Genomic DNA, 9,416 nt, shown 5'->3' with positions numbered 1-9,416 from the left:
CATGTGAGCAGGCTCCCTGAGCTCACAGGGGTCGGAAGAGCAGCACAGCCAGCACCGGCGCCACTTCCGCATCGCGTGTGGAGCAGAGGGAGCGAGCTGCTCACCCTCCAATCCTCTTCTGTACTGGAGAGGAGAATAGCAGGAGATGAGCGAGATGGGGACCCACCTCATGGTCCCAAGTCTTTAACACAGTCATTTTTGTGTTTCTTCTTGTCAAGTTTTTATCTGAGAAGTGGGTAGGGATAAAGTGCTGTTAAACTCATCCCCCTGTCCACCCTCCTGCCCATCTCTGCCATGGGTGAGTGTCCTGAAACACCTGTTGTCTATAGAAGCTGCCTGTTCAGGCTTGTGTTTGACAACTGGCAAGGTCTTTTCTGTCAAACTGTCTGTTCATTAGTGTATTTTGAATCTAAGTGTCCCTGTAAATTGTACTGAGAAGGACTTACTGCAACAACACTTGGTTTTATTGCCTACCGGTGGGTACATCTTCTGCAGGATGCCTTTGCGTAGAAATTGCCTTCACATTACCACTGATGAATTGGCAGGCTGTGATTTATTACTAGAGCACTCTTGTGCAGGTCCTGCATGAAGCTTATTGAAGCAGAGGGACATTTACCCCATAGCTAGCCCATACTTTCAGCTAGTGTTCACAAAGATGTCTTTTCCGTCTTCTCCAGTGGGTTACAAATGTCTATTTCTTGCACTTCCCATCACAAGGTTGCTTCCCAGTGATTTCAGCCGATGCTTTTTGTGCCTCTCCAGGAGACCAAAACAATGCTTTATGCTGTGTGCAGGCGTTGAGCGCTAAGGTGAGTGTTATCATTTGATATCAAGACCAGAGGCTATTGCTTTCATCTGCAGGCTCAGAACAGGAGTCTCAATGTACTTACTGTTATCAGGAGAATATCTAAGGGACTTCAGAATGGAAAACTTCTGTAGAGTAACTCCAGTACAAGAGCAAAATGATGTCCTGTAGTAACAGCGTTTGCAACTTCATTCATTCATGGGGCTACAATTCAAAAAGTCTGTTGAGAAAAGGGCATCCTCTGTGGCTGTTTACAGCAAAGATCTGTGTGCTGTAATATGTAAAGCAAAATAGTGCTGTCTGTGGTCTAACTGAGGCTAAGAAGGGCCAGGAGTAGCCTATGAGAGGCACTGGGAATCAAGGATTTTGTTACATATAGGCTTTCTTTTGAGCTGACAATATTTTATCTTGAGTTGCAGGGCAGATACAAGAACCTTCAAACTAACGTTCACTTCACTTGGTGAAATACAGACAACATATTGCTGTGCTTTGTACCTGGAGTGCTGGTCTTCTGCTGACCTGTGATGCCATGATGGCTTCTCAGCCCTATATTTAAAACGCTCTAGAGAGCATTTTAAATGTGGTACATCTTATATATCCTCTTGGAGGGGGTGTATATCCATCTTTAGTGTATAAACAACATACAAATATGACCATTTTCCCTCATTCCCATTTACCCATCACTTGCATGCTGGTGTTCGCACCTTGCAGGAGAACACGTACACATGTGCCTGCCTGGAGTTTTATTCCTGTCGGTGCGCTTGGTGGGTGTACAAGTCTGAGTGCACTAATCTGTGCCTGAAATAATCACGTTTGCCAGGTCAGTGCAAAGACCAGCACAAGACGCACCATCATTTCTACATGGGCCTCAGCATGACACTGCAGTGTGAATATTAAACAATACGGTGATGTAGTATTTACAAGCTGTTTATATTTATGAAGGGGGTAAAAACAGCTAACTGAGCACAGTTAGTATGGTGCAGAGCCGTACTATCTGAGCACATAATCTTCAGCATAGTTATTTACAACCACTTTTGTGAGGAACTTGCTGTCACCTCTATTTGCCATGTAAAGAACTACAGCACTGAGCTGTGGTATCAACCTGTGATTCACCAGCCTCTGTGACCTTCAACTAATCGGTCCTCAAAAGATAATGACAAGTATCAGCCTTATAGTCAGCAGGCTGGTATGTGCTCTCCAAGGGCCTGCATCCCCACGGGAACACTTGTAGGGGGTTCGCAAGGATAAGCGAGTTATCTGAGGTCACGCAAAGTTTGCTGTCAGGCGAAGACTTGAATTGAGATATTCCCTGTGCTTGGCTTTCCACATCTTATCTGAAACCATCCCTCTGCCTTAAATTCAGTGCCAGGGCTGGAGGAGACGCTTCCTGGTGGGAGGCCCAGGACCTGCTGCCAAAAGGGACAACAGAGACTGAGCTGTGGCCACGGTGTTTGGAAAACAGTGCAACAGACAGAGCTGGCCCTGACCCTCCAAGTTTTGCCAAAAAGGGGAAACACCAGCAGATTTTCAGTGTTGCAATTTCTGTTATTAAGATCCGGCATTTCCAAACCCTGATTTCTTGGCTTTAAAAATATACGTATTTGTTTGTATCCAGTTGACACTCGGTGTCCTGGAGAATGTCTCTTCCCCACAACCACCACAGATTTTGAGTCCCGTTGTCTCTTGTAACTACTGAGCAAGGAAAGAAAACACATCACAGAAAAATGCGATCGGCTTTAGATAAGTTTTGAAATGACAACATTTTGCAGGTTGTTGGTTGCAAGTGCTGAGGTTGTTTAAGTCAAAAGCAATTTTAGCTGTGACAGAAATAACTTGAAGTGTGTGAATTTTTAAACAGCAGAACTCTGGATCACTTAAAAATCTTTTTCTGCACCTCACCATTAACAGTTTGTTTATGTGCCGCATGCTTTCCCCCTCTCTTTAATTAGACAATAATTACTCTGTTTACAATGCTATCTATGATTAATGCACTTACACGTCTTTGCCTGCTCTCCTTGATTCAAACTGGCAACTCGGATCTGTTTCTTCCACGTCTCCAATAACCGACCAGCCCTCAGCGGCTGGGCTGCAGCCAGGCTCTCCCGTGCAGCTGCTCAGCTCTGCACGGACAACTCAAGCGGGTGAGCAGAGCTGAGATTTGAACCACATGGCCTGCGTTTTAGGGGGATGCTGGAGCCATTGGTTTCTACTCTGCTTTTGCTGCCTTTTTGAAAAAAAACACTGTGAAATACCTCAGTTTCATCTAGAGACAGTGAGAAGCCCTGAAATGCTGAATTTTTTTCCTATCATTGGGCAGGAAACCGGTGGCATCCCGAACAGCAGCAGTACCCAAACGTCGTCTCGGCACGCTCAGTGAGGATGCTGCCACTCGCTCACCGAGCGGCCGGGGTAGGCTGTGAGGCATCTCCCAGTGCTGTGGGGCCCAGCGGGCTCGACCCTCCCGGGAACAGCGGAGCAGTTTTCACGGTGGTGCTTGGGAGGCCGCTTCTCACAGGCAGGATGGGATGGGGGTGGAAGGGAGGCATGTGCGGTTTGGGCTTGGGAGGGAAACATAACCCCTCTGTGAAATCTGCTGCTGCTTGCAAACCTCCTCCAGACCACCTCCCTGCCTCTTCTGAGGTTAATGGAGCTTAAGCCTGCGCTCCTCAGCATGGGGGTCTGGCCATAAAAGCTGGTGCCAGCCAAATCCCTAGCTAGTGCCTTGCACAATGATGGCTTTGTCTCAGTTGTTTAAATCAAAGTTTTATGTAAATCAGTTGCTTTCTGGAGAGTGCTGAGCAGGCCTTTCTTCACTGCTGTAAAGAGCTTTGTGGAAATTGAACCCAGTTTTATAGGAGACCGCTGTGGTTGCCGGTCACGCAGAGACACGCTCACGGCAGAGCTGGGGAGCAGGGTGAAAAGGCTATTGAAATTTAACACACACAGAAGTAGAAGGAGCGCTGTCAGGTGGGTACGCTTCTGCCCTGGAGCCTGGGACATCACGGCCCAGTAATTGCCCCTCCTAGCTTTTCTGGAGATGCTAGCCAATGTGTCCCCCCCCTCCATGCGACGTGTTTAGGTTGGCTGCTTGTCAGGCTGGACTGGACCATGTGTCCTTTGAGTAGGTGGTGAGTGAGAGGTCTGATCTGGTTGTGGTCTGCAGGTTGGTCGCCTTGCAGAAATGGTCATAACTTCCAGTCATAACATGCTGGCTATGCGCTGATGGATGTGCATGGTAGCACATGCTGATATAGCCGGTTCAAAATTTCATGCATGATGTACATCCTGAGGGGAACAGTTATGAAATACTAGATGCAATGCGTCCTACAAAAATATTTTTTAAAATGGAAGTTTAATAATTTCTTAAGTCTTTCTACTGCCTGGCCAGAAATGCTATCTAAAATTAGCTACCGCAGATAAAGACATTTTGGTCATATTTAGAACATTCCTATCCAAACACTCAAAGCCAGCTGTTTGGGCTGGGTTAGGGAGACATATCTGTTTGTAAGTATAATGATCTGGCATTGTTAGTGCTGGAATTAATAGCTTCTTTTTTTAATCCATCCATGTCCTACGCTCATTTTTTCCATACTAAGATAGTGCTAGAGGAAGCGTTATAAGGGCTATATAATTAAAAACAGCAGCACTTTGCAGTGAACTTAACAGTAAATGCTAATGGAATTTCTAGGAAAATGTAGTGCCCTGTGGGACTAATTGGAAATGAACGAAGAAGGATTCAGTGCTGTTGCTTTTATGGGTATTAACTGAATCTGTACAGTTAAAAGGAGTCAAGATTTTGTTTTTTACATGTCAGTTGAAGCCCTCTGCGACTGTAGTCACTGACTACTAGATAAAATCTGTGAAACTAGATTCAAAAGCCACCCCTTATTCTATTGCTTGCCAACATGCAACTTCTCTTACAAGGACATTACCATCCCAACCTATTTTTTCCCATCTTCTTTTCTGGCTCTACACTGGCGCAAGTCTTTTGGCTTCAGAGAATTGCTCCCAATTAGGATGCGGTAGCCAGTGAGAACAGAGCAGCGCTCGAGCATGACCGAAGGGCACTGCGAGGCCGCTGATCTTGCCGTCCTTGGGCCCATCTCTGGCTGATGCCGGCAGAGAGACTGAGGGGTGGCTCTGCGCCGGGTGACATCTCTGCCCTCTTCAGGGGGGAAAAAAGAGATTGAGAGAGGCAGAAGTAAAACATTAAAAAAAAAATGCCCACAAAAGCTGACAGTCTCATAATGGCCGTTCTTTGCAAATACTTTTGTGCCTAATTTTAAAAGCATGCCTGAGAAGTTTTCACAGGAAATTTTAAACCAAATGTTTTAGGACAGACTTTTCCATAACTGAGATATCCTTTATGTGATCTGGCTGCTGGGGTGTTTGCTCGAGGGCCGAATGGGTTTGTCAGGAAGAAAAAAAAAGGGGGAGGGCAGAGAGCAGCTGAAGACGAAGTCCTTTTCTCTGCTGAGGGTCATGAGGTCCTGTGCTAAAACAGAGGCAGTTTGTTGCAGCTGGGCTCTGGTGCCCGGCTTACACACTAAAGACAGCTAAAAGCCCTGAAGGGAAATAGTCCTGTCCTGGCAGTGGGCCCTCTGTTAAGCTACTTGTGTAATAACAAACCCTGCTGTTGTGTCCTGCTGCACGTACCAGAGGCAGGCAAGCGGGCGTCCATGGTGTCCAGCTCCCAGCTGCTGCTCTGTCAACACCACAAAGCCCCTGAAGAGCCCGGATAATGCAAAATGGCTAGCTGTCAATGAGGAAACCAGACGGTCCGGGCTGCAAGAGAGGCACTGGGCACTGGAGCCGTGGCTATAGGTTTGAGGAACCTGGCTCGGTGCCTTTCTCAGGTGCAGACACCGGTCCTGGCTGAGCAGTGGCTGATGCCTCAGCGATGAGCAACTGCATAAAGCTACAGGGTCGAGATTTATCCATGTAAGTCCTAAGCAAGTTTTGCTTGCTCTCAGCCAGGACTAGATTTGAACAGCTGGGGGAAAGACCATCAAGGAGCAAACTTTGCTCTTTGCAAACCCATTTCTTAGTCCTCCATACACTTTTCACGGGTAAAATTTTAGGGATGAGGAGCTCCCTTGAAGCTGTTGCAGGGTTTCCACGTAATCAGCTGAGCTCATTTCAAAATTAGCCTGCTGACCTCAAGCTTGAGTCAAGGCTGGTGGTAGAGTTATGGTACAACTTGACCAAAGGTTGGGCACTCAAAATGGTTTCATCTGGGATTTTTTTTCCCTCCCTCAACTCCTTTTAGTGGATTATGAAGGAAATGCAGGCAGGATCTGCATGAAATGTAATATGCCAGGTGTGCCTCAAGGAAGGCAAGTATCTGATAGGCAGCTATGGTATTAAAGTGTCTTGCAGCTTTACATCTTTCTGAATGACTTTCTGAGAGACATTGAATGATTTTCAGTGGCAGAACATCCATTCTCTCGGTGAGATGAGAGCCAGCGAGGACAAAACTGAGGGCACACAATAAGCAATATTCCTGCCTTGGCGGGGCAGTGAGCCAAGAAAGTCTCACCTCTCCAAACATTTGCTATGACTTGGGTCAGACTCAATTTCTGGAACCCAGCTCAGGGTGCCTCAGACTACAGGTCATGAGGATTTCCTGAGGGTTTAAAAGGCATTTGTGAAGCTGTTCCCCGCAGTTTCCCTTGGGTCCACAGCAGATCATTTCCTCCAAAACGCTCTGGTTGCTGTCTGCACTTACGTTACACTGGTGGGGGCTGCCCTGACTCACTGGCAGCAGCTCAGTTTCTCCAGGGTGGGGAAGGGAAAATAAGCTGCAATTACTGGCCACATGTATTTGCAGTCATTCTCTGCTCTGGAGGAACTGAGCTGCTGCCAAACAAGCAAATGAAAGCAAAAAGGTTCAGTGCAATGCATGGTCCAGAGCAGTGTTTCTTGAACACAAATTCATAGGCACGCACCAGACATTTGCTTTTTGGCAGATGTAAACTCTGAAAAATGTGGCAAGGACAGTGAGATGCTCAGTCAACCCTTTAACAACAAACAGCTGTAATGAAGCCCAGGCTTCCTACAAGTCAAAATAAATTTTGCCACCAAGATAAATGAAGCCAATATTTCAGCTCATGTAGCTGGGAAATGTCATGTTAGAGAGAACCCAATCTGGTGAATTCCCCCCCACCCCCTTCCAGCTTTTTTCCTGTTTCTCTCACCTTTCTTTCTTCTCATCTTCATTAGGAGGTTGTACTCCACAGCATCTTTTCATAGCAGTCAGCATGTTACAGCAACAGAAACAATCACTATAAAATACTTTGCATCTAGCTGTAAATGGGAAATTTTCAAAAGTTTCCTTCATTCTGATCATTTGACTTCAGAAAACCAACCCAGGAGAAGAACAGCCAGCTTAACTTCAGGGTCACTGGCACTCTTGCCACTTTTTGGTAAGAAGGGAAGTTAAGGCTGAGGTCAGGCCCTCCTATAACCCTCTGATCAGTTACTGAAATTGTTTGGAACTACCCAAAAAAGAGAGAAAACTTTTCTCCCTCACCCCCTTTTTTTTCATTTGTTCATTCCTTTTCAGATAAACATTACAGGAAAATTGCAGTGTGTTATTTTCAGAGCAGCTACATGTGTTTTTGACTTGTTGGCATCCCAGTAAAATACTGACCTGCCAAGTGTATTTTTCCATGTATCTTTGTTCCAAAATACAGTCCAAGTTTCACAGCCATTAGGCAGCAGAGCTGATAACTGCTGTGATTTAGAGGTTACTTAATGAAATCTCTTACCCCACAAGACATTTGGAGTAAAATCCAGAGTGCTGCTTAAAGAAAAAAGAAGAGCTTTAGAAGTAATGTGCTGTGAGTGGAGACACGTGGCTGCAAGGCTTCTGCCAAGCCTGTCTGAGGGCAAATGGGCAAACGGGTTGTCTACCGTTACAGCCTGATGTCCTATGAACAGGTACCCTTACCCTGCTGAATGCATGAGCTTTGTCCTAGCAAGAAAATGAAGCTGCCAGTGAGGAGCAGGATGAACTGTGGCCTGTCCTTTGGCATCTTAGCTTCAAACAGCAGGGAGGAGCATGGGAAGGAGCAAAGCCCTCAGAAAAAGGTGCTTCGTACCCTGGAGTAGAGTGGGGATCTGAGCATCCCTGTGGCTCCTTACAGGTCCTGGGCCCTGGCCATGCTGTCGCAAGGCTCAGGCTAGAGCTGTCCCTTATCACAGACAGTGCTGTGGGTGAAGGGCCCAGGGCCACATCCTAATCTTACAGCACGGTCAGCCAACTTGTGTAATTAGCCAGGAGGCAGAAAAAGGACATGCACCCAAGTGCTGGGGAAGACTGCCTGGGGAAGCTGCTCTGCACTGGGAATAACTGTGTTATTTTGTCCTCATCCTGAAGGCATTAAAGCTCTGTTTTACTTGGACTGGCTCTACAGGCCTTGGTTTCTCCAATACCCAGATAGATGACTAGACTCTTGGGGACAGAGGGTCTGCTGAAGGACAGGGATGAGCTGACCATGAGATTTCCTTCTCTGCTCCATTAGGATGGAATAATTTTGGCCTCAGCTCTGTGTCCTTTGGATGCTGTTCCACAGCACTGGGGAGCTACTGGTTCAAGGTTGCAAATAGACCTTGTGAACAGTTCCCACCTCAGTCACCGCCTCTAGAGGGTGCTGTCAAGATGTAGAGCCTCCTTGTGAACTACTTGGTTCTAATATGTGTTGAGATGTACTTGTAATGTAAAGGGACAACAGCAGAAATCTTCTATTCCTGTCTGCAGGAAATGTCCTGTTGAGCAGAATCAGGCATGCCTGGCTTTTCTGCTCTGTAAAGGCTTTCATTAGCATCAGACTAACTCACAAGTTATGGGTTTTTCCTCAGATATGCAGTCATAATTCCTTCTCGATTCTGCCGGGTTTACACTGTAACAGTAACATACTGTTTCAAGTGGGTCATGGGCAAACCTGGACAGCAAAGTTCAGGGGACAGTCTGTGAATAACACCTACAAAGTCATGTTTTGCATCTTAGGCACATGACTTCTAGGTTCTTTGCAGGATGCTGCTGCTGTGCAATGAACTAGACTCTGCCTGCTGGATGTTGCTACAGTATCCACAAAAGTGACCTCAAGGACAGCTCTATACTGTCTGCCTTCCTGACTGATCCTCAGCAACTATGACAGAAGTCACCAATAAATAAATTGACCAGCATCCTTAGGCAGACAGCCAAAGGAACTTTTCTACACCACATTTAGAAGTCTCTACTCAGTTACCAGACCTGCTGTCTCTAATTGCGTAGGCCAACTGCGAGATTTTTGCTTTAAGAGTTACAAATATCAGAATAAGATTAAAATGCACATCTTTAGGTTGGATTAAAGATGGCTTTTAAAAATTCAGACAGAGCTTAAACAAGACTGAAGCAAACTATATGTAGGACAAGATCCTAACCACAGTTGGAATATCACTTATTAGAAAGCTGTCAAGTTTCTCCAAACTAGATTCTTCCTAAAACACATTTTAGTTGTTGATAGAAATTCAGCTCAAATATAAAACAAATTGATTCGTTTTTCAAAATACATTTCTGGAAAAGATGGATGCAGGCATGTAGTACAAGAACTACTCCTGTAGCTGC

Source organism: Apteryx mantelli, chromosome 3, assembly GCF_036417845.1.
Source record: "Apteryx mantelli isolate bAptMan1 chromosome 3, bAptMan1.hap1, whole genome shotgun sequence".
In the NCBI taxonomy this organism is placed as follows: Eukaryota; Metazoa; Chordata; class Aves; order Apterygiformes; family Apterygidae; genus Apteryx; species Apteryx mantelli.
The sequence above is the reverse complement of the archived record's forward strand: the minus strand, read 5'-3'. Positions refer to the sequence as shown.